Raw genomic sequence first — 26353 nt, forward strand, 5'->3', positions numbered from 1 at the left:
CCCCCTTTGGGTTTCCAGGTAGCTTTAAAAAATTCCGATGGGTGGGCCACATCCCAGACCAAAGAACCCCAAATCTCTGGGGGTAGGTTTCCAGCAGTAGGCGTTTTTAAAGTTTAGGGAACATGTGATTTAGGTGTGGAGGTGAGTGGAGGCCCACGAGCTGCCTCATGGATGGTTCCTGGGTTCTCAGGTGAGAAAGAAGGAGAGTTAGGGTGGGGCTGGCGAGCTGGAAGTTTCCACAGGAGCAGAAGGCAGGGCAGTATGGGGGGCCGCGTGGGGGAGGCTTGAGGCAGATGTGAGCGGAGAAGCCACATGGCAGGAGGAGGGCCCAACACCGGACGCTTCCTGCAGCCAAGGCGCGTGGAGGGCGGAGCCAGGCCCGTGTCATTCTGAGGCCGTGGTACGGGCAGAGTGGGCCTTCATTTCAGAACACTGCAACGCAAAGCAACCTTAGGCCCAAATAACAAAGACCCACACTCCCCTGGGGACCAACCCCTGGCGGAGGAAGCTGGTTCAAATTAGGGGGCTTGAATGGGGCTCACCGGGATACAATACCCTCCTACACGGGTTAGGTTGATCGAGGCCTGTGCAAATCCGCCGGGCGCAAACCAGCCCTCAGCTAAATACTGATAACGGGTCGAGCCTAAGTCACCTGGGGACCTACACTGTCTGCACTGGATTAGCAGTACAGAAGCTGACGTACATCAAGTAGAAAGGAGAGGCAGGAACGAGGTCACCGCCGTCCGTTGCGGAGGGCTCTCCTTCAGCCTTGCTTTAGAGTTAACTACAAGACCTGTTTAGTAGATCCTCACCTGCTGTTTACTTCGCTCAAGCCGAGCGAAGAGTTTCTCAGCCTTGGCACTGTGATATCTGGGGCCAGGTCGTCCTCCGCTGTGGGCGCTCTGCTGGGCACTGTAGGATGCTGAGTAGCATCCTCGGCCTCCACCCACTAGATGCCAGGAGCAACCCCCTACCCATCTGTGACAACCAAAAGGTCTGCATATATTGCCTAATACCCCCGTGGATCTATATTTTCTGAACTGGGGAGGGTCACTCCTATAATTAGATAGTTGTGAATTCAATGGAGTAGGTGGTGACCAGCATTGAAAAAATGAAATGGAAGTGGATAAACAAGAACGTTACAGTTTGTCACACATGGCATGGGTAAGGGTGATTTCATGAGCATTGGGGTTCGATGGGAAATGTGCTTCTGACTGTGGATGGTCAGGAGCGCACTTCCTATCTGGAGAGAAGGAAAGATAAAAGAGCTCAGCTAAGTGTGGTGAGGTTATAGCTGGAGGAAACCCTGCACTGTAGCCTCAGGAATCAGGGGTTAACTGTATAAGTCTCCCGTGAGAGCAATTCATGGAGTCTTTTGTAGGGCATTTGGGAGAGGCGGCCAAGCACACCATCACAAGGCTCCTCGGGCAGAATGCAGGAAGACAGAAAAGACTAGAAGGACCGAGCCCAAGTGTATACACGGAGTGATTAGGGCTCAGACCCGGTAGGATCAGGGTCACAGAGAAACACCTCAAAGAAAAAGCCAGTGTCTGACACAGAGTTGCTCTACCATGTGCTAGTGTCAGGGTGGCTTATTTTGAAGATACTCTGTCTTCAACAGGTCTGTGTTAGAGGCCCCTTTTCACTTAGAGACAGTGTCTGCAAAAATTGCATTCTATTACTGCCTTAAAAAATTCTTTTACTGAGATACAATTTACATACCATAAAATCCACCCACCGTAAGTGTATAGTTCAGTGTTGTTATTTCTTTGTATATTCTGAGTTGTACAACCATGACTACAAATGTAGTTTTAAAACATTTTCATCACCCTCAAAAGAAACGCGGCACTCATCGTCTGTCACTCCCCATCTCTCCCCTCCTATAGCTGGCAATAACCACTCAGCTACCTCCTGTCTCTGCAGGTTAATCCTTCCTGGACATTTCACAGAAATGGCATCAAATAATAGGCAGCCTTTTGTGTCCCAGCATAACGTTTCTGAGTTGCAACCACGCTGTAGCACGCATCAGTATCTCATTTCTTTTTATGGCTGACTCACATTCCATTGTGTGGAGAGACCACATTCTGTTTATCCACTCAGCTGCTGACGGACATCTGGGGTGATTCCAGTTTTTCTCTGAATAATGCTGCCGTGAACACTGTTTTAGGAGTCTGTGTGGACGTGTGTCTTCTTTCCTCTTGGGTGGCTATTTACGACTGGTCACACCAAAGTTGTCGATTCAAAGAACAAAAAATTCACCACGTGAGTGTTCTGCAGAGATACAAGGACACCTCTGGAATTAGTTCTCGACTATAGAACACAAGTTGAGGGGTCTTGCTTCGTGAAATGAAAGGCTGTGCATTTTTCTCACATCTCTTCTTTTCACAGTCCATGTTGCAGCATGGGAAAGAATAACTTGGGGAAACAATTTGCTTACAAAGTCCGTGTGATGGGTACCAAAAGAGGGAATCATTCAAACCCATCACCCCGATGTCTCCCAGGCCTGAGAAGTTTGTCATTACCAGGCGGGGACTGATGTCTTCTCTCTGTGATGCCTCCTTGCCCTACCACGTAATTTTGTGCGTTCAAAGTCATTCAATTTATATGTAATTAGTGATATCCACCACGCCCCTAAAATGTGCATGTGTACATTCACAGAAACTGTGTATTTAACAGAATACAACTGAGGGAAAATTTCCACTCCTCACCATGAACGTTTCGGCTTTGCTGGATATCCCAGGGAACGTGGCAGGCAGTGCTTTGGGACAGAGAGCTTCCCATCCCACATCCTTCCAAGACCAGGGTATTGGGGTATTTTTCGTTCTCTCCAGTCACCTGAAGCATCCCTTTTCCCCCTTCAGGCCCACCTCTTCTCTGATCTGAGGTCTCAAAAGGACAGGAAGCAGCTCTTGGCTTGGAAAATTTGCCAATGTTTTTTCTACCTTTAACACTGGAAAGCTTCAAATAGGAATTCCAAATAATCCCCAAGCAAGCAGTCAAAACACTTATCCATGGCAGGAGGAAACTGTAACCATTTTTTTTTTTTGCACTGTGGGTTGCGGGTAAAGAAAGTTACTTGTATAACTACACAAGGAGGTAATTTAGGATACATTTCCTTAGGGTTGAACAAGAAGAATGCTCTGCATTAAGGAAATTAAAACTGCATACAAAAACAAAAAACAAAAAACAAAATGCATACACTGGAATTTTAGGCCGTCATTAAAAGTATGCCTTTAAAAAGTATTTAGTGACCTAAAAAAATATTTTTAAGGCTAGGTAACCAAATCAGAATGCTAAGCTATTTAAACAGTGCGAGCCCCATTTTATTATTCACCTCCCCGCTACCCTCAACTCCGTCTGGATGGAACATTTTTTTCTGCAGAGATAAACGACAGGCATGTCATGCACGCAAACAGTAACACCGGTTTTCTCTGGGAATCTTTATTTTCCTGGACAGAAAGTTGGCTATGCTTCGCTTTGTATGAGGAAGAGTAAACATCATTTAACATCTAAGCGGTAAAGTTTCAGGAAAGTGGCAAACATTTCATCAGGAGGCCTAGTAATGAACCCGACCGTCTCCGATAACTCTGCGAACCCTCTCGCCACTATACCGTACCAGAGGCTTCTGGGGTTACATTTATGGGGCGTCCGATACTAGGCAGGCAGCACACAGCAGTTCCAGGGCCCAGCCTCCCGCGCGGTCCTACTGGGGGTTTAATTATAGGGCTGGGTAGTGGGGAGCGGTTCTCAAACTGTGCAGCGGAACTTCACCCTTTTGACATTCAGCAGAAATTCAGAGAAACCCTCCTGCGTCCACCGACAGGACGGAGAGCCCTAAACGTGTGAATGTGGCTTTTCCCTTCCTTAAATCCTCCACCTCCGTCCCCCAGTGCTACCACAAAGCACCCCCGGCCTCCAGGACCTTCCCCCTTGGCCCCCCCGCATCCACCTATCCCCAGACCCGGCCGCCACTCCCCCGCGGCCCAGCCCCTCTGCTGTCCCTTTCCCGTGTCTCCGCAGACCCCACTCCCCGCCCCGAAAGGCCCTAGGATCCCCGGGAGCAAACTGTGAGCCCGAGCAGTGTTTTGGGAGCAGAAGATTTAGAGAGAGCAGGGCCAGCAGGCCTGGGGGAGGGGCGACGGCGGGGGGGGGGGGGGGGGCGCGCCTCTGCGAGTGCGCCGCTCTTCGAAGGTCGTCGGTAACTCCTTCCTGGCGGCGCTGGGCGCTGGCGTTGACCTCTTAACAAAGAACAGGTTCGGCCGCCGCCCCTCCCCCGTCCCGGAGGCCGAGGAGGCCACGTGACCTTTCCAGGCTCGCCCCTCCCCCGCCGCGAGTGGCTGGCGGAGGGAGGGAGTATGGGGGAGGGGAAGGAGTATGGGGGAGGGGAGATGGAAGGAGGAGGGGGGAGCCTGCAGTTGCGGCGGGAAGGTGGTCGCGGCGAGCAGGAAGGAGTGGAGGGCGAAGGGAGCAGGGGGAGGTGAAGAATGGGAGGTGAAACAGAGGGGTGGGAGGAGAGGGAAGGGAGGGGGATGGGGGATGGCAAGTAGAGGGGGAGGGGGAAGGGAGCAGAGGAGCGAGGGGGAGGGGAGGGGGAGGGGGAGGGAAAGTAGAGGAGGAGGGAGGAGGGAGCAGAGGACGGAGGAGGGACGGAAGGCTAAGGACAGGGGCGTTGGAACCCCATTCCAGAGACTCATTAGGATGCAATTGCCAATTTTTTTTTTTTTTAAAGCCAGACTGTATAAATTTACAGTTTCCTTTTCAGCTGAAGCAGACAATGTTAAAACACATTAGATTTTCTGTTTCGGAATGCAAATTAAACATAGCCGAGCTTTTGGAAGGCTTAATTAAGGGCTTAAGAAAATATGAGATTTAAAACATGGATACTTGAGTAAGGCAGATTTTAGTCTGAGGGGAAATGTGGCCTTTTTTTTTTTAAACTTAAAAAGAAAATTGCTTAATAATAAAACGGCCCAAGCCTTCCTTGAACATAACAGGAAGTCTGCTTAAAAAAAACTTTTTTTTTTTTTTTAAAACAACCACTTGTTCACAGACTGAGAGGGGGTGGGTTTAACGTGGAGGCTGGGTGCCCTGAGACCCAGCAGCGGAGCTGCCTGCCAGGTCATCATAGAGGGACCCCCCACCCCCACCCCAGGCTTGCTCACCCGCCAGCCCCAGTAGTCCTGAGCCCTTCCCCCTCTAGTCTAGAGAGGACTTTCCTAAATAGCTGTCTGTAACTCGGTTCCCTCCTGTTCCCTGCTCCCGCCTTCAGCCCCAAAGCAAAACAACAAAACCAACCAACCAGAAAAGCCGCCGCCGCCTCCCCCAAACAAAACCCGAAACCCACCCCAACTTTGCATCAGCTGTTCTTGCGCACGTTATGTGAACTTCGTGGGCTATAGATATTTTAGGCCTTTAAATGCCATTCTGTGCACACAAAACTTAAAAATGGTCTGACACGGGGGAAAACTGGCAAACGTATAGTTCACAATCTGTTGCCGTCACGTGAAGGCAGATTCAGTAAAAGCTCCACTGGCTCTTTCTTCCAAGCCAGGTTATGCAACGTCTTAAAATCGTCTGGGGACTTGTCTGAGAGAGGAAGAAGGGGGAGCCATGAGGGAGAAGCCAGGATTTGGTTGCCACGTGTAAGTTTTTTTGGGGGGGATGGGTCGTCGTGGGCGTAGCACATGTTTGGGTTTAGTAAGCTATACCATTTCAGTCTAAAGAGCAAGAAGTGTCTGGCATTTCAACTGTCTGGGCTTTGCAAATTGGGAAGGAAAAAAAAAAAGGCATCCTATGAACCTGAGAGTTTCTGTATGTATGGTCTCTGCATTCCGGCCACAGCGCAGTGGACTGGCTTCGCCGGGACTGCCATATCGGAGCAGCACGGACAAGGTTGCTTAAACAACAGGAATTTATTTCCTCATAGTCCGGAGGCCAGAGTCCAAGATCAAGGTGTCAGCAGCACTGATTTCTCCTGAGGCCTCTCTCCTTGGCTTGTAGACGCCACCGTCTTCTCCCTGTGTCCTCACGTGATCTTTCCTCTGCGAGCGTGTGTCCTAATCTCCTCTTCTTATAAGGACACCCATCCTATTGGGTTAGGGCCTACCCTAATGACTTCATTTTAACTTAATCATCTCTTTAAAGGCCCCCTTTCCAAATATAGTCATGTTCCGGCCTATTGGGAGTGAGGATTTCAGTTTACGAATTTTGGGGAGGACACAACTATGGTCCTAATAGGACTGAGGGCTTCACACAGGAGGAGGGAGAGAGGATGGCTAAGGCACTCCCATCCCTTCTGCACCCTGGCCTAGGGGTGCCCTGTGGTCTCTCGGCACCTGGGCTGTGCAGTCTGGAGGCAGAAGTGGGTGGAGGAGGGAGGGACCTGCCCGTGGGTGGTGCAAGGGCAGCTGCAAACTACCAGACCCGGGCCCTGCGCGCCTTCACCGCAGCCTGTGTGTCACCTGAATATGCCGCTAGGGGTGAATTATTCCCGAGTAATATCTTTTTGACAGGAGTTGTATCTTATTCATGTTCGGGTCCCCAGAGCTTGCTAGAGAGCTGGGCACCTAGGAGGGAGCCTAAGGTATATCTGTGGAATAATCATGTGGATTTTCAAGATGTTAATTTAATCTTCATTGATCGTATGTACCAGAAACCACAAAGCCTTTTGTTGTGAAATGATTACTGGTAACTATTGAAAAGAGACGGTTTTGTCTTTCTTCTTTGCTGTAATTGGGAAGAAATATCGCGGCTGTGAATGTTCTGATGTTGCTGGTTTCCTCAAGCCGTTCTCAAGAAGGAGATGTCCTAAGGCTAAAAAGTCTGTTGGAGCTCTGTTTCAAGGGATTTCATTAACACTTGATTCCAGTGCAGGGGTGACTGGAAGGGGTTGGTGATCTCAGGATGCTTTTAAACGTGCACAGATCAGCCTTGCAGTTCAGTGTTGGCAGTGTCGGCAGAAGCAGAGAGGATTCAGTGAACCACAGACATAATTCGGGAGACATTTTTGCTTGTGATTGTGTTGAAATGGTCTTGGAGCACTGGCTGGCTTGGTCACGGGTAGGCAGCTTGTCCTTTGCCTCTGGGGAAATCCATTCTGTCCTGGACGCTCCCAGGGCACTGCTGACCTTCCCCCTATATGCACTTCAAGGAGCGCGGTGAGTTGTGTTGTCTCCTGAGGCTCTGGGGCAGAAGTTGCTGGTCACTGGGCGAAGCTGAGGGAGCTGGGTCAATCCGGCACCCTTCACTGTCCTGCCAAGCAGAACAATTCTAACCTGTTGCACCATGCGAGCACGAATCTACCGCCAGTAAGTCACTAGCAATTATATATCTGGGCTGATGCAAAGCTTTGACTCAAAGTTCCGTTAGGTAATTAATGACAGGCCAAAGGTTGGGGAAAATGGCATCACTCATTCTTTCAGTCCTTTTGCTCCCTTCTAAATTCTTGGGTGTTTTCCGGTGTATTTTGCTTATCTTGTTTGCCTTTGCTCTTTATTTGGGAGAGGGCTGGAAAGGAAGTGTTTGAAATATAGGAGTAGGTAATGAAAGGAAATTGCTGCTTGGTGACAGCACCAAAGAAAGGTGGATATATCTGTAGTGGACACTGGTGGGTTTTGTCTGGTCCCATGTCCACCCCCTGCCTTATGGTTAAAACAAGTCAAGTTTCCTTTAGGGAACACACGGCTATGTGTTCTTTTTTGCGGTACGCGGGCCTCTCACTGTTGTGGCCTCTCCCGTTGCGGAGCGCAGGCTCAGCGGCCATGGCTCACGGGCCCAGCCGCTCCGCGGCATGTGGGATCTTCCCAGACCGGGGCACGAGCCCATGTCCTCCGCATCGGCAGGCGGACTCTCAACCACTGCGCCACCAGGGAAGCCCCGGCTATGTGTTCTTTAGGGAACTCTCAGGCCCTGTGATATAAAGCTCCAGGGGCAGACCTGAAGACCAGGCCCGGCCAAACAGCATTTCAAATCCCTTGTCTACAGTGACTGGTTAGGCAGAAGTTTGTGACCCATGATCTAGGGACAGCCAGATGTGGGCTTTTGCTAGAATTTCTAACAAAGAGATTTGTTTGTTTATAAATCCATCTTTATCAGTCCTTCAGACTGAAGACAGCACTGAGGCATTGAGAAACATGAAGCCAAGGAGTGGAGAGAGAAAGACCATAGTAGGTAGCATTTTTTTTTTTTTTTTAAACACAATTTGAGTTGCTCATGCTTGCCATTGGGGGGAAAAAATCCTGGCTTATTAGAATACTAACTAACCTCTGTTTTGTAGAGAATTAAAATGATATTGAATGCTATTTATAGAGTCACAGAGATTCCCTCCTTTCTTCTTTCACTATGATGTATGATCTATGGGCATAAAAATGCATTCAAGATACATGTTTTACCAAATAATAGAAAAGGAACAATCAGCAATCACTCATCAGGGAAGAGAACACTGCCAGTGGTCGCCTCACCCATCTTTGCCCACTACAAGTTACCACTCTTTTGACTTTGGGGATAATCATCTCCTTGCTTTTCTCTGTAGCTTTACTCCACGTCTATACCCTTAAACAGAATGAATTTTGTATTAATGGATCGTACGGCGTGTATCTTCGGGGTCTTACATCTGTCACTCACCGTTACAGGCCTCATGTTCCTCTGTCTGCGTAGCTAGAGCTCATTCATTCTCAAAGGCTATCCGAGTGTTCAGCGGAAGACAGTGCCACAATGTATCCATTAGGGAGTATTTTTTGTACCCGACGTTTACAGTAGAGAATTTACTGAAGTCAAGTCAATCGGTCCAACAGAGCTCATATTGGAAACAAACTGAAAAGTTACGTACTGCTCTTTGCGGAAGCGTGATCCTGAATCAGCCCAGCCATCTGCCGTCCTTGGTCCACATCCAAGCTGCTGATGGCTGCTAAAGAAAAATTGCACAACTGAGTGAATTCATGTTACTACAGATCATGATCTTCAACCCCAGCTGGGCCCTCCTGAGAGCAAGTGATTCTGCGAGCCCCTCTTTTCTATTCCATCCTCCAGGCCTAACTGCATCGAAACAACACGGCTTTCTCCCAGCCCCTTCTCGGCATACTCTAAGCGGATGACCTTGCCTAACGATGGTCAGTAGGTAGAAAGTCATTCATTTCTTAACTTGGCAATGATGACTCTTACTTGCATCCACGCCCACCTTCCCTGCCATCTCTGGGGTCCAGCTGCCCTTCTTTCCTGGTAACACCTCCCCGTGTGCCCTCTCTCCACTTGGTAGCTCTGTCCTTGGTTCCCACTTCCCACCCCCAACCCCGAGTGTGACAATGTCTGTGAAAGGCCTTTGCCTTAATAACCTCATCTTCAGCATCCCTGCCACACTCCGGGGTCTTTTCAGGTCTCATCTGGATTATTACAGTCTTCCTAACTGGTCTGCGTTTTAGTTCAAGCTATTTTCCTCTACCAAAGTCAGAATATGTTTCTGAAATGCAAACCTGATTATATGAATCTGTGTTCATTTCCTAGGGCTGCCGTAACAAATGACCTGTAACAGGTGGCTGTACTCTCTTACAGTTCTGGAGGCCAGAAGACTGAGATCAAGGTGTCAGCAGGATTGGCCCCTCCGGAAGCTCTGGGGGAGAATCCATCCCATGTCCCTCTCTCAGCTCTGGTGGCCATCAGCTGCCTTGGCTTGTGGGGCCACCACTCTGATCTCTGCCTCCATCTTCACATGAAGTCTTGGCCTCTGAGTTTCGAACCTTCGTTTCCTTTCTCTTTCAGGGACACGAGTCATTGGATTTAGGGCCCACTGTGAACCTGGATGATCTCATCTCAAGATCCTTACCTTAATTACATCTGCAAAAAACCCTATTTCAAATAAGGTTACATTCTGAGGTGTCAGGAGTTAGGACTTGGACATATATTTTGGGGGCTGCTATCTACCTCACTACATGCCTCCTTGCTTAAAATCATCCAATGGTAGGTACCCCACTTCCCTTCTGGGTGTAAACTAAACTCCTCAGCCTGGAATACTTTCCCCAGCCTGTGCAGTCTTACCTGCTCTGCTGGGTACCCACATTCCTCCCCCTTCCTTTAGTCCCTTCCACTCTCATGTCTTACTAAGTCTCTGCTCAGCAATGCCCTCCCTCCCTCTGGACTCCCCCATCTTTCTCCAAGTCCACAAAGTGCCATGTGTAGACCCACAACTAATAGAGCACAGAGGTGAATACCATTCCCAAAGCCAACCAGTGCAGTAGATGAGAAACGTGTGAAATTTTATATGGAATGTTTAATCCTAAAAAAAAAAGTCCAAATATACCTACTCTTAAGTTACCTGTTGGTAGGGGAAAAAAAACCCCAAAAATCTTCATTAAAGAATTTGATCGCTTATGAAAATGATAAGTGCAATTTCCCGTTACACAGAAATTACTGCTAACTATCAACAGAAGGGGAACTATGAATGTGGCCACGGAATTCGAAGATGTAACTGGTTATTACGGTAATATTTAAGTGGAATTCTGTTTGCACCTTAGGGCAAAATAACTGGACTGTGATGTTGAACAGTCTAGATAATCCTGTGTTTCAACAGCATATTTAAATTACAGCCCTGTTTACTTATAGGACTGAATGGCCAGTTGGACCAAAAACTGTGGTTAGTATGGGGAGGAATTTCTGGAACTTCAGGTCATGAAGGAAAAGCAGATTTGGCATCCGGTAGATGCCAGCAATGTAGGCCCAAGACTTGCCATCAACACTGTGTTATGCGTGATGTTTTATGGCTATTTGGTTTTATTCCTTTTTTTTTTTTAAGAAGATGTTGGGAGTAGGGGTTTATTAATTAATTAATTAATTTTTGGCTGTGTTGGGTCTTCGTTTCTGTGCGAGGGCTTTCCCTAGTTGTGGCGAGCGGGGCCACTCTTCATCGCGGTGCGTAGGCCTCTCATTGTTGCGGCCTCTCTTGTTGCGCAGCACAGGCTCCAGATGCGCAGGCTCAGTCGTTATGGCTCACGGGCCTAGCTGCTCCGCGGCATGTGGGATCCTCCCAGACCAGGGTTCGAACCCGTGTCCCCTGCATTAGCAGGCAGATTCTCAACCACTGCGCCACCAGGGAAGCCCTATTCCATTTTTTTATATTTCTATTTAAAAATTATTTTTATTGTGGTAAAATATACACAACCCCAAATTTACCATTTTCACCATCTTTGCACAGTTCAGAGGCATGAAGTACTTTCTCAGTGATTTTATTTCACCTTCCTGAGGAATTCTAGAATGCATACAGCATACCTTAAAACTGGCTTGCAAGTGCAGACACTTGGCAGTCTACTCTTTTTTAAACCTATGAGAGAAAGAAATCTTTATGTCCAATAATACATTTGAGAATTTGATGAACTACTTTCTTGATGGCCTCCCACTACAGAGAGAAGAAAAAACTAGTTTATAAGCCTATGGACAGGATGCAGGCTGTTGTTTTTGCAGTGCATTTTGTGCTTTCTATTTTGGAGTGAGCTTTCTGGTTTGTAGCATAAAGGAATCTCAAAGTGGGCAAGACGTCAGGAAAATAAGACTAAATCATGGTACCGATCCAAATGGAGGGAGCCTGTGAGAACTTGATGAGTATCTGCGGGATTCTGGACACCTTTCAAGTCCTCCTAATGCCTTCACTTGTAACTGAGGCTAGAAGCTGAAATAACAAGAGAACTTTGAAAATTCTGGTGTCTCCGGATGGGGTGGAGTTATTTCAGTCTTCTGGAGTTTGATGTTCATTTGGACATATTAACGTGCACACGATTAAAAAAAAAATTTTTTGTTCCAACAGAAAGATAATCCTCATTCTGCACAAAACATCTTTTGAGCCATCATTAAATAACGGATCGATGAAGTGCTTCGAATCTTCAGCTCAGCAAGTGAGTTAATTTGAAAAAGAATGACATAAAGGTTCTCTGTTCTTTCTGTGAGGAAGTTTCTCCCAAATGATTTTTCAAGATGAGCAAATGAAAAAAAAAATGCATAATTGCAGCTGTCACTAGATCATTTTCTCCTTCATTTTTGGGGTCTATTCTTACTTGTTCGAATTGTGTAGACAGCTTTGATCATGCTGCCGTTGCCAAGCAATTCACTCATCTGCTGAGTCCCCGACTGCCAAACCGAACTGTTCTCTCACCAGACGATACTCTGTTCCACACAATCCGATTTTCATCCTGTTACCACTGCCTTAAGAAGAGAGAATACTTTCGGAATTTTTTGACTATAGGAAACAGAACACATGAAGCTTGGTTTTCACAACTTGGATTTTTATGTGGATTCCCAGACAGCTCTCATGTTCTAAAATTACTCTTTGGTCATCTCACTAGGTGTTCCCTAATTCTGCACTTCAGTGCTTCTAGAAGGGCTGCCCTCCTTTCCCCCGAAGGCGGAAAGGATACAGTCAATATGTTTTTCCCCTGCACAGGAGTAAGAAAAATTATTTGTAGTCCATTTTTATCATGACTCTTGTGTGGACTCTTTCTTTTCTGTGTAAGGTGTTTCTAGTGCCTTGGTGGGACAACACACTTTTTTTTTTTTTTTTTTTTTTTAAGAGCAAAACCTTCTTAAAAGGAAGATTGCTTCTGCGTTTCAACTTCCGGACTCATTGGTGGGTGATGGCATTGCTGACTCGTGCTGAGGGGTGCAGCCTGGGCTTCTGCATGACCCCTGGCAGCCCTTGGGCTGGATAAATTTAGCATTAATTGATTTCCCAGGCCAGTGAGTGTGCACACACCAGCAATTTTCAGAATCAATGAAATAATGAGGTGAGGCAACCAAGCTGACTGGAGGGCATCAGAGACCATCCCCTCCTTTTGCTGCCTCCCGCTTGAATTTTTACTAAACAGGAAAATTCAGGGGCCGAGGAATGGGTGGCCAGATAAATTACAGGACACCTAGTTACGTGTGAATTTTGGACACACAGCGAACGATGTTTTAATATCAAGTACATCCCATATATTGCTTGGGATATACTTAGAATGAGCAGAAAGTCTGTTATCTCACATTTCACTTGAGTGAAGCTGGAGCCTTCATGGAAAAACTCGTTCTTTATTTCCTTTTCTCTTCTCACTTATCATGCCCTTTAGACCTACAGGGACCAAGTGACTATTAACCTGTTGAACTGTGACTAGTCTGAATTGTTATGTGAGGTAGACTTCTAAGGCTTCATATGAAGAAAAAAAAAAAAGACACCAGCTTCCTAAGACTTTAATATGAAGAAAAAGGGTTTCTCATTAATAACTTTAGTATCAATGTTGGGTCATATGTTGAAGTCATACCATTTTGCATCTACTGGGCTGAAATATATTATTAAAATTAACTTGTTTCTTTTTCATTTTTAATATGGCTACTAAACCATTTAGAATTATATACGTGGTCTGCATTCTATTTCTGTTAGACGACATGGCTTTAAAGCAGGGATTGGCCAACGTGTTTTGTCAAGGGCTCGATAGTGACTCTTGTGAGCTCTGTGGTAGACAGATAGGATCTTTGTTGAAAATTCCCAACTTCATCCGACCTTGTAGCCTTTGACGATATGTAAAACAAATGGATGTGGCCGAGTGCCAATAACACTTTATTTATAAAAATAGGTGTGGCTTATTTGGCCCAAGGGTGTAGTTTGCTGATCCCTGCTTGAGAGACTTGGGGTTTTTATTTATAATTTTTAAATGAAGTATCTACATGACTCTTAGTCTCATGATTTGGACAGAGGGAGAAAATACCTGTAAACGGACAACCTATCTTTCTCAAGGTGGTCTGACTACTAAATAGGAAATTGTTGACAGTTTACTGCTTTGTTTTTAATAAGGGAGAAGAAAAAGCATAGGTGCAGCCACTCATATGGGGGTTCTTCCTTGTGTCAAAGCCTCCTGGATACCCACCCACACGGGGAAGAGTAGGTCAGCTCTCATCCATTCGGCAGAGGCAGTGAAGGCCCGGGATACACATTGTGTCCCAAGTGCTGCAGAAGTGTGAGGGCATGCTTCACCCACAGTCCACGTGAGAAACAGCAACTCCCTCTAACAGATGTTAAAGACAGGAAACAACAGACATGGGGGCTTTCATGCCGGTAAAGCGAAAGGAATATTTACAAAGGGCTATAGAAGTAGTAAATCCCTTTTCTCACCCAATTAAAACGTTTTATTTACTGAGAGCATGGCATGATGTAATTTTATAAAAACTGACTTCCATGTGATTGGGAAATGCCCTGAAATGTGACCTTTCAGGATCACATTAAAACAACAACAACAACAAAAAAAAACCAGTGACAGGCGCAGATGTATTTTGGGAGGTGGGCTGGGGAATGAGAGCCATCAGTCGCGATTGGTAAATAAATGAGGTGCTTATATGTTTCTTTTACTGACGAGGGAGGCTCAGAAGTAGTTCTGGAGTAAAATAATCATCCATGAAAGTGTGATCCCAAGAAGTTTATAAATTAAAGTTTGATTTATTACCTGATTCATGCTCTTCTTTTCAGGGCTGAGGGAAATTGGAAACAGTTTATGTCCCTTCAGTTTTGCAGTCCGTGAAATGTGCCTCAGTGACAGTGTTTAAGTTGAATTTCCATTTCCATTGTTATTTTTCCTTCTGGCACTGGTGTGTAAATGTAATTTCGCTGCAACTGAAGTACTTAAGTAGCTGGGAACTCCTGTGGGATTAGGTTAGGGCTGGCGACGGGGTGCACTTTTCAGACTTAAGAGCTTACAGCCTTTGGGGATTCCAATGAATGGCTTGTACACAAGTGCCTATTTGAGGGCACCTGTTCCATCTCTTGCTTTTCATTACTTTGTCAAAGATCTCGATATTCTCCTGGAAGAAAAGAAAGTAAAATTTAGCGGATACTACTGTGTAAGGGGCACTTAATGTAGGACTTTACATATATTTCACTATCAAAATTACCCCTTAGTAATAAAATACAAAATCTATAGTAATATAAAACATACAAAATACTTGGTAATATAAAGTAATACACTCCCTTCAAAAATAGTCCATTTTATTCTCTCCCTAAACCGTATATCATTAAAACTGCCTTCCAAGTGATATAAACTGAGGCACAAATCACCAGTCTAGTAAGTTCTAATCATCTGTTGCCTTTTAGAAATTGTTGGTGGGATCTCTGTTTCAATACAGCTGCCACTAACAAAATAATGCCGGGCTTTGATAGGGGCAACTGTGTTAAGCTACTCCAGGAATGCAATGTACTGAATGTTGATGTCCTCCCCTAAATTCGTATGTGGAGATCTAACTCCCAAGGCAGTGGTATTTGGACGTGGGGCTTTTGACAGGTAATTAGGTCACGAGGGTGGAGCCCTTATGAATGGGATTAGCGCCCTTGTAAAAGAGACACTAGAGAGTTCCCTCTCCTCTCTTGTCATGTGAGGACACAGGGAGAAGGTACCTTCTATGAACCAGGAAACAGGCCCTCACCAGATACCAAATCTGCTAGCACCTTGATCTTGGACTTCACAGCCTCCAGAACAGTGAGAAATAAATGTCTGTTGTTTACAAGCTGCCCAGTCTATGGTACTTTGTTAGAGGAGCCCAAAGGGACTAGGCCAAGGGAATTCCCCTTAAAATGATAGACCCTAATGGGTCCTAGGGCCAGGGAGTGTGTTTCAGCTGCAGTGGGTGTGAGTGTGTTGCCTGCAGGTCAGTGCCAGGGGTCTCACCTGGACAGGTTGTCTCAGCCTTGCTCAAATGCCACCACAAAAGCAGCCTGCCCCCAGACCTGTCCCGTGCCCCTCCAATGTAGTGAGCCTCCATAGCAGCAGGAGGCCACCACACCTGCCTGGCCACTGACACCTGTGTCCACTCAGTAGATTCTAGGAGCTTCCGATGTCAGTACAGAATGTGCTTCCAGAGCCTTTAAAAAAGTCTGAGATTCAGTTAGGAATCATGCCCTGCATTTGGCTATGACTTTGTAATCTCCTTTAATCTAGAACAGTCTGTCTGCCTTCAGTTTTTCTTTTATGCCATTGACGTTTTTGAAGAGTCCTGGCTTGTTGTCTTCTATAACGTCCCATGGTCTGTATTTGTCTGCCTGTCTCCTCATGATTCCACGCAGGTTGGACAATTTTGGCAAGAACACTGAAGAGGTGTTACTGTGTCCCTTTCATTGAGTTATACCAGGGGATCTAATGCTCAAGGTGACTTTTTATTGCTTTTGCTGAGCTTGGTTAGTTGGTTAGGGCTGTGCCCACTCAATATCCTTGTCATGCAGGGACCTTCTTTCCTGTGTAAGGAATGAGTCAATGGCGGCCAGGGGGGTGATATTTTGGGACTGTGAAGATAGGTTCATACCCATCCCCTAACTGTTCCTGTTTGAAGTACTACACTGCTGGTTACAGAATGGTGAATTACTAATTTGATCATTTCTTTTATAAACTATTCTTTTTTCATTTCCCCTTCATCTTTATTAAGATATAATTGACACATTAACACTGTGTGAGGTCTTCTGCAAGTTCTTAGCCAAAATTCTCTAAGAAGAAGAGCTTGATTTCTGTACCCTAACTTTTGTGCATCATTAGAGTCTCATGGTTTTTTTTTCTTTTTTTGGTAATCGTTGTTGTTGTTTTGGTTACATGTGTTATAATCAATTAGCATTCTTCTTCTTTTGGATGCTCTAATTGTCCCCGAGTTGGCCAGTGGGAGTCCTTTTGGCTACCATCAGTATTAAATGGTAGATTCCTGCCCACCCCAAGCCTCCTACATGTGACGTGGTTAAAAGAACTACATATGGAGTTGATGTTTTTGATATTACTGTGTTTTCATGCCTTAGCCAGAATTTACAGCATTTAATTTGTCAAAGATTAACATCTTGGGCAACGTTGACCTGGACCACAGGGAAATTTTGTGTTGATAAAACACTGTGGTTTACCTATTTAAGTCAAGACTCAAGTTTGCTGAAAATTTTATGACAGCAGAAATTCACTGCCCAACCCCAAAATGTTTACATCAACATATAAGACAAAGCCGCAGCTCTTAGTGGTTTGAGAAGGCATTTTTAAAAAAAGTCACAGCAATCTACAAATTTCATTTCAATTTGATACAAATACTTCTTGTGGTATTTCCAGTGTGTGTGCATTACTCCACTGTAGGTGGTGCGTGTCCAGGTGTGTGTGTGTGTGAGACACTGCTCCAATGAAGACAGTGTGCATGCTTGTGTGTGTCCATTTCTCCATGTATGGTCCTCTCTATGTGGCCGTGCATGTGTACAATGCTCCATTTTAGATAGCATGTCAGTGTGCGTGTGTGCGCGCGCGCACACACACGTGTGTGCTTCATTGTAAGGTACCTCAGCTCATGAGAAGCTCCTTGGCTCCAGAAGACGATGATCTCAATTCACCTTGTTAAAAGTAATTTCACTCTTTCCTGCATTTCTTTCATGCACGATTTCCCTCAAGTTTTATGAAAAAATGTTCTTGCCTTACTGTTATTTGAGGGGCTATTTCTTTATATTTGCATATCCCTGATGCAATACCGGGGCGTTTCTGTCGCCTGATATGCACACTTCACAAGCTAAGCCTGAATCTACTGAAATGATTTAAGTTAGCTTCCATGAGGCAAAAATATTCGGTCTAAACTCATCTTAGAACTGGAGTAAAATGAATCTGGGAAAAATTACTCAGAGCTGCTTGTGTGGTTCCCGTTGCAGTCTCTTCTGAGACTGGGAGGTGGAGGGAATCATGAGTTGGGTAATGTATTACAGAAATGTGGCCTTGTTTGTGCTTGATTATGTTGATAGCAGTGTAATTTAGTGCAGAGTATGAGCTGTGCTAGAAATGTTAAAGCTTCTGAGACAGCCCAGATTTTCCCTTTGCTTCCTTGTTAATCAGGCTCAAAAAGCACTAGAACCTTTTGCTAAGTTAGTGAAATATCAAGAGGAATAACTGCAGCGTGTAAAAATAGCAAGAGCATAGAACAGGAGGTCAGAGAGTTAAAATACGTTTTGCAATCGAGTATGTGCAATCTTCCTTTTCTTTCCAAAGATCCTTTGTAGTCTCTTTCCCTGGGTTTCCACTGCATTAGGGAGGGGAGGCCATGTGATGGTGCAGTAACTAACTGACAACCCCAGGGCCCGATGACTCAGCTTTTTTCTTGCTCTTGCTACATGTCACTGCAAGTTGGCCCGAGGCCTCTGCTACCATAGTCACGTGGAGACTGAGGTTGATGGAGATAGGGAGGTGGGGGGGAAACGACAACCCCACTGGAAAGCATCCCCCTGAAATGTCATGTTTCTCACCTTCATGGGGGAAACAAATCACAGGGCCAGACCTGAGTTCACCTAGGTGGGGATGTTTAATCCTTCCTCAGGGAGTACTGCTCTCCTTGGAATACTGGTGAGCACTGCTGCAGATATGACGTTAGTTATCAGGATCTAATACACTAAAGGGCTTGAAATATATGACATAATCATGCCAACGGCAAGCCTGTTCAATCCAGATGAGTAACAAACACCCTACATTTAAGGTGTGCTGAGAAGCCAGACAAAATATGCTCTAAACCATGATGTCACCCTCATCTTTCCTCATTTTTTCCCTGTGAGTGATCACATACTTGGACTTCTTTGAATATATCTTAGTATCTAGGTCCTAAATGTTTCACTCTTGATTTTGTGTAAGAGGTTGTTTTTTGTTTTTTAAAGGAGGGGGAATTACCTTCTAAATATAGAAGGAATAGATTTTCATTGTTAAGAATTTAGGAAATGCAGAAAAAGATTAAAAAAGAATAAAATATGCTATCAGAGAATTTCAGTTTTTTCAGGGACACACACACAGAGCACAGAAGCCACTGAGTTAAAACAAACAAAAAAGACAGCCCATTTTAAAGGAATTTGTATTCCTTTGATTATTAAAAAGGTTCTGAACATTTTCCCACCAGATGTTTAGAACTGTATGTATAATGTTTACTCTCTTACGTTTTCCTGTTCCTTTCTGTGTAGGGCTATTTTGAGTGTGACAGAAACCCACTTCTAAGTTGCACTGGTGACAAAGAGTATTGGCTCAAGTAAGTGAGCACAGAGGTGAAGGTGGTTTCTGGAGCAGCTGGAAACAAGGATTTCAGGCCACCGGTTCTCACGGACATGCCTCATCCATCACTTCTGTTTCCTTTCTTAGGCTGGCTTTGTTCTGTCCCACTTGAGCTGCTTCCCCTGCCTAGCAGTGGACACAGAGGCCAGGGTGTCCAAGGCTTAGGTCGTTAGCTATCATAACAGGGAGGGATTCCTTCAGACCCAGTAGACCTGGCTTGGTCCCAAAGGGCATCTGTGGGATCAGTCAATGGTGGATGGCGTGTTGGAACCAGATGGTTGGGATGGGAGAGGTGGGACCAGAAAAGGGGTTCTTGTTCCATGAGAAAGGAGGGGCACTGGGCATGCTCTTCACCATTTCACCTTATAAGAGAGAATTTTTCACTTAAACAAATGCTACATTAACACATATTAGCTGCTGGATTATCAAATAATGCATGGAAAGCTGAGGTCCATCTCATGTGTCACTTGCAGACGCCTCCCAGAGGTACGCATTACTGGTTGGTGTATGACCTTGTCAATCATTTTCTGTGCACTTACACAGGTATCTATGTGTAGAAGCCGTCCAGATCTGACTAGGTGTTTTCGGGGAGATGTGAGTGGATGGTGGATTAGTTTCCTAGGCCTGCTGTAACGAAGTACCACAATCTGGGTGGCCTAAAACAACAGAAATGTATTGTTTTGACGTTCTGGAAGCCGGAAGTCCAAAATCAAGGTTTTGGCAAGGCCATGCTCCCTCTGAAGCTTCTAGGGCAGGATCCTTCCTTGCCTCTTGCAGTTTCTGTGGTTTGCTGTCAACCTTTGGCTTTCCTTGGCCTGGAGATCACTCCAGTCACGTGACCACCTTCTCCCAATGTGCCTTAACATCATCTTCCCTCTGTGTGCATCTGTCTCCGTGTCCATATTTTCCCTTTCTATAAGGACACCAGTCATATTGGATTAGGACCCAGCCTAATCACTTCCATTTAACTTGGCTACCTTGATAAAGACCCTATTTTAAAATAACGTCACATTCTGAGGTACTGGGAGGTTAGGACTTGTCTTTTTTTGGGGACAAAATTCAGTCCATGACAAGTTAAAAATATGATTTCAAAGAAACTCAATGGTAACTTCATGTACATATTGCTTTGCAAATTGTTTCTTCTGGGTGAAAATAATCTTGGAGTGCTGTCAACATCAATACATTCACTTCTGCTTCATCCTATATAATTGCTGCACAGTTTCTATAGTGTGGCCTTTGACGTACAGTCTTGTGAACAACTGCAAGTATTTCGCTAAGGTGAACATTAAGAATTTTAATTGTGGGGTCAAAGGGCCTGTGTACGTAATCTTACTAGATGTTGTCAACTGCCCTTCAGAATCCCCCCAGCCACCCCGCAAATGATCAGGGCTCAAGGGTACCTTGTCCACATATCTTCACTAAGACTGGATATGACTCACTGTTTCACTCAGGGTTTTTTCCAAACTGAAATGGTATTTCATTATGTTTTTAGTTTTACTATTTACTAGTTAGGTTGAACATCTTTTCACTCTTTTTTCAGCTTTGTCTATTTCCTGCTCTGTAAAGCGGCAACTTGTAGCCGTTCCTTTTCAGTTTGTTCTGCTGAACTGCTGGTGGCTTTCCCACAGATTTGTGACAGTTCTTTAGGTATCAAGCACGTTAACTTCTTTGTTATTTTTTTGCAATGTTTTCCCTTATTGTCCGTTTAATTTTAAAGATACTTTAAATATAGTAAAATCTGTAGACCTTTTCCGTGTGATTTCTTCTGTTGCTTTTATGCACAGCAGTTCTTTGCACAGACTTATATGGCTTCGTTGTCAACATCGAGCATTTTCATCTGTCTGGCTGAGTCCTAACTCTGGTGGTCTCAAGTGACAAGATCAGGGTTTGGGCAGACTTTTTCTGAAAAGGGTCTGATTGTAAATATTTTAAGTTTTGAGAGCCATATGGCTCTGTGGCAACGACTTAACTCTGCTGTTGTAGCCAGAAAGCAACCACAGGCAACACCTAAATGAATGGGCATGTCAGTGTTCCAATCAAATATTATTATTATTATTTTACAAAAACAGGCAGCAGGCTATAATTTGCCAACCCTTGGACTAGACATAGGCAAATCTCCTATTCAGCCAGATTATTTAGGCACACCAGCGTCCTTTATTTAGAGAGAAACAGTGAACACAGAGTGGCGTTGTTACAAAATCAAACGGACCCCAATCAATCAGTGACTTGCTTCAAAATAGTTTTTTGCATACACGGACTCAACAAATAACATAGTATGTGACTGTATGTAAGCCGTGTTTCCTTCTAGTCATTTGGGTCTGAGATTCCTTCATTTGTCAAAAGACAAATGGATGACTGCAGTGCAAGGGGCCTGATACATGCCTCTCAGGCTGGCTGTCTGAGATTCTATTTTGCAAAGAAAAAGAAACATTGGTATGGTTATTCTGCTGACTTGGGAAAACCAGTAGCTTCAGATAAAGAGGATTAGCTGTTGTTTTAAGAAATAAACGTCTTTGGGCTTCCCTGGTGGCGCAGTGGTTGAGAGTCCGCCTGCTGAGGCAGGGGACCCGGGTTCGTGCCCCAGTCCGGGAAGATCCCACATGCCGCAGGAGCGGCTGGGCCCGTGAGCCATGGCCCCTGGCGTCCGGAGCCTGTGCTCCACAGCGGGAAGGGCCACAGCAGTGAGAGCCCCGCGTACCGCAAAAAAAAAAAAAGAAATAAACGTCTTAGTGACACAATTAATGTAAAGGCACTTATGGAGTTGATGAAATTTAACCACAAATGTACAATGTACCCTCTTCTTTTTTTTTTTTTTGTGGTACGTGGGCCTCTCACTGCTGTGGCCTCTCCCCTTGCGGAGCACAGGCTCTGGATGTGCAGGCTCAGCGGCCACGGCTCACGGGCCCAGCCGCTCGGTGGCACGTGGCATCTTCCCGGACTGGGACACGGACCCGCATCCCCTGCAACAGCAGGCGGACTCTCAACCACTGCGCCACCAGGGAAGTCCCCCTCTTCTTTTAAAACTTTTGATTTGCTCACTGAATGGTTACAAATGGACTAGACAGCATGCAGCACATCTCCTGCCAGTATCTATGTCAGACCCTGGCCCTTCCCAATTTCTTCTTGGCTTGTCAGGGAGCCCTGAAGAGCCAATGGTGGTGAGGTTTGGGAGCCTCTAGGTTACGGGTCACCTGGAGTACTGGTAACACACAGATTACTGCTTCTGCAGACCCTGGTCCCTCCCTGGCTACAGGAGGGGTACCAGGCAGTTTGTCAGATGAATGAGTTAAGTTCCCGGTCCCACGTTAGTTTCCTGAATCAAACTCTCTGGGGAGTGGTTGCTGGGAATCAGCACTGAGACAAGAACCCTCTGTGATCCTTCTGAGGTACCCTTACCATCTGAGAGCCCCGCGTGTGAGGTTTCATGTCGCACAATTAACTTGCAGTGACTCTAATCAACTGCAGGAGATATTCACTCAAATTATTCATTTTAATGTCCAGGGCAAAGAATGTTGGGGATATTTATGTCTCATTCTAGGAAATGACTCAGTGGAAAAACTGACTTTATGTTTTCAACTTAACTCCATCTTCCTGGCTTGGTTATTACAACCATATCAAAATTCTGTCTCTAAAACGTTCTGATGGTTACTAAGACCAGGACTGTTACTAAAATTAACTCTGATGGTCCATGTTTTCTTTATTTTACTCCTAATCTCTCTTGGTAATATTAACTTCAAGTTATTTTGGAAAAAACACAACAAAACAAACACAAAACAATCAAGCAAAAATAAACTTTTAAAAAGTTTTAAATTTTTTTTTTTTTTTTGCGGTACGCGGGCCGGTCACTGTTGTGGCCTCTCCCGTTGCAGAGCACAGGCTCCGGATGCACAGGCTCAGCGGCCATGGCTCACGGGCCCAGCCGCTCCGCGGCATGTGGGATCTTCCCAGACCAGGGCACGAACCCATGTCCCTTGCATCGGCAGGTGGACTCTCAACCACTGCGCCACCAGGGAAGCCCCGGCATTTCTTTTTAAAGAAAGAAAATTCTGCACCACTATCCATGATAGCACCAGACTTAGGAGGGGGAAAATGAATTATGTGTGACAATTTTTTTCTCTTGCATGACTCTTTTGATCATATTTTCTTAGTAGTATTGCTTCAAAGGGAAATCATATTGCTTGCATGTTTAACGTCACCCTTGCGTAAATTAAATTGGCCTGGACTTGTTAAAGTATTTAGAGATTCTGTTATAACACAACACGTTTTCTTAAATATTTGTGTTTTCATCTGTCTTCGTAATTGGGCTCTCAGCAGCCGGAGGGCAGCTCATGTCTTATTTGTCTTTCTGGAGCCACGCCTGGCATGACATCTGCCCTTAACGTACATCCTCTGAAGGCTTGATGTTTGTGTGGAGGAAGGATCATCTTTGTGGAAAATTCCAGCTGATCTGCACATTAGCTACCTTTGATTTAAAAGCATGTTTCTCCCACTTAGAGATGAGATGAACACTTTGATTTGTTATCTAGTCTACATCTTACAAAAATCCAGACGCTAGAGTCTGACTGTATATCTTTTATACAACCTGCGTCTCCGCAGTGTGGGAGCGCCTCCACATTACTTTGCCTACATCAAATTTGGGTGTTCGAACGCCAGCCGATTTTGAACTCTTCTGCTTTAAAAACTTTTTTTTTTTTGGTTTTGAGAGCGTTCACTTTCTGGTTCCCAGTAGTTTGATTTCTCTTTCAATTCTGGTGGGCTAACAGCCTCAGAGATGTTTTGTTTGTGCCATTATTTAGCGAAGGGGAAGAAACGACCGGATCTTATTTACAATCTCTGTCCGATGAAGATTGCTTTGCCATAAAAGAAGCAAACAATAAAAAACTAGAAGTACAAGACACTGGGTCTTAAAGTCATCACACTAAATAAAACCAAAACAAAACAGCTCATTTCTGGACTCTTGACTCAGGGCTCAGCCAGCTGCAGGTACCTCTGTCAAGGACAGAGGCAAGGAGTCGACTTCCTGGTGAATTTTTCAAGTGAGTGTGTAAAATAATTTTCAAAAGTCAAGTTTAAAATTCCCTGTTTAACTTTCTGTAAACCTTCTGGCTCATCTGTTGCACAAACACCATTAGCAGATCCCTCTTCCAAACAATAAAAATACCTCTATTCTCCTGATAAAATCTTCAAGTAAGTTGAAGGGATTACAACTTTTTTTTTTTTTCCTGGAGTACTTTCTTTTTCTGCTTTACCCTTTTCTTGTTTGCTTATCGAGGTACAATTTACATGTAGTAAAATTCATTCTTTTTCAAGTGCGTAGTTCAGGAATCTTCAAACTATATACAACTTGTAGGTCCAATCTGGCCCACTGCTTGTTTTTGTAAATGAAGTTTTATTGGAACATGGCCACTCCTACTCATTTACATATTGTCTATGGCTGCTTTCATGCCACAATGGCACACCCGAGTAGTTGCTGCAGGCTTGGTCTGCAAAGGCAAATATATTTGTTCTCCACACCTGTACATGAAGTCTACAATCTTGGCTACAGTTCTACGAATTTTGACCAGTTTAACAGTCACGTAACTACCACCACAATTAAGATTTAAAAAATTTCCATTGCCCTTAAAAATTGAGGAAGCTGCAATTTGAGGTAAGAAATGATTTTAGAGAAGTAAAATTTTATTCTATATTTAACACAGACTTTAGGTTTTTAACATTTTAAAAGCCTACATACACACAATATACTGGACATTTGTGGTTTGTCTTTCCAGCAGTGACTTCCCACTTCTCTACCTGATGGAACCCTGATTTCCTGTTGAGGAATTTAGCCCTCCACTGTTTTCATGTCTGACGTGTGGGTGGGCTGGATCCCAGCTGAAGCTCCTTCTATGCTTGCTGGTCCCAGTGATGGATGCATCCAGGGGTTGGCATATGACAGAGTCAATAGGATGTAAGGGCTTTGGGGAAAGGAAAGCCTTACCTGCCCTTGGGTGCTGCCTGAAAAGATTCTTTGCTGTTGGACTTGAATAGGAAGCATCCTGAATGCCTGGCACCCACCAGGGCCCACAACAGAGGCTTAGTGTGGAAGTGAAACTATGGCTGTCTAGGCAGAGCTGAGAACTGGAGAGGAAAACCAGATTGTGGTCCTGTTGATTTTTTGAGCCCAGATTCAAGTCCTGTCTGTCACTAGCTTTACTGCCGGACTGCTCCAGTAAGTTCCCTGGAGTGTGGAAGTTGGAGACGGGATCTCTGTTATTTGTAACTGAATGAGCTTACTGGCGCCCATTGTGTAACACTCAGGGAATTATGGAAAACACCTGATACACATGTCTACGCCATAAGTTGAGGATTTTATACCACTACTTAGCTTTCTGGGAACAGGACTTGCCTTGTAATCTCTAATCTTTTAATCAAATTCTCATTCTTTCCTTTACCTACCATTTATTGGGGAACTGCAATGAGGCAGGAGACCTCAGAGTGGCCAAAATGGACAGTCTTTATTTTGAGAAAGTGCACGTTCCAGTGGGTTACAGCCCCAAACCCCAAAGGTGCACTAGTTAGGTAGCCCTGAGTGCTACGGAGAAAGATGGAAGAGGGGATGGTAGGATTTCACACAGATGGCAGAGAAGGTCTCCCTGAGAAGGCAACACTGGAGCAGAGCACTGAATACAGGGAGGGAGCCTGCTTGCAGCTAGAGGGAGGGAGCCTGTTCCACGCAGGGAGAACAGCAAGTGCAAAGCCCTGGATGGGAGTGTGCTGCCTTGGCTGACAAATAGGCAGGTGCAGATGGGTGGGTGGGTGGGTGCAGTGGGAGAACAGCTGAAGACAAGGGTGGAGAGACACTCTTAGTGCTCAGGGCTAATGGCTCAACGTGGAACCCCTGGCAGCAAAAACAAGCATTTGGGAAACGAGTATTGAGGGAAAAAGTGTCTTAACCAAAGGGCAGTTGAGGCCTTGTGGATGAATCTCAGGCACTGTGGCAAGAAGGGGATCTCTTCTGACGAAGGGCAAGCTTTGGACATGTCTCAAGTTGGGTGGCAGAGACTTAAAGGTTGGGGCAACGTGGTGTGGGCTTCGCAGGTGTAAGGGTGCTTGGCCTGTGCAGGTTGGAGGGGGGCCAACCTGGTGTGGGCTTCCCAGGTGTAAGGGTGCTTGGCCCGTGCAGGTTGGGGGGGGGCAACGTGGTGTGGGCTTCCCAGGTGTAAGGGTGCTTGGCCTGTGCAGGTGGGGGGGGCAACGTGGTGTGGGCTTCGCAGGTGTAAGGGTGCTTGGCCTGTGCAGGTTGGGGGGGGCAATGTGGTGTGGGCTTCCCAGGTGCAGGTTGGGGGGGG

The sequence above is a fragment of the Monodon monoceros genome, unplaced genomic scaffold (genome assembly GCF_005190385.1).
Source record: "Monodon monoceros isolate NGI ecotype Baffin Bay Population unplaced genomic scaffold, NGI_Narwhal_1 Super_Scaffold_22, whole genome shotgun sequence".
In the NCBI taxonomy this organism is placed as follows: Eukaryota; Metazoa; Chordata; class Mammalia; order Artiodactyla; family Monodontidae; genus Monodon; species Monodon monoceros.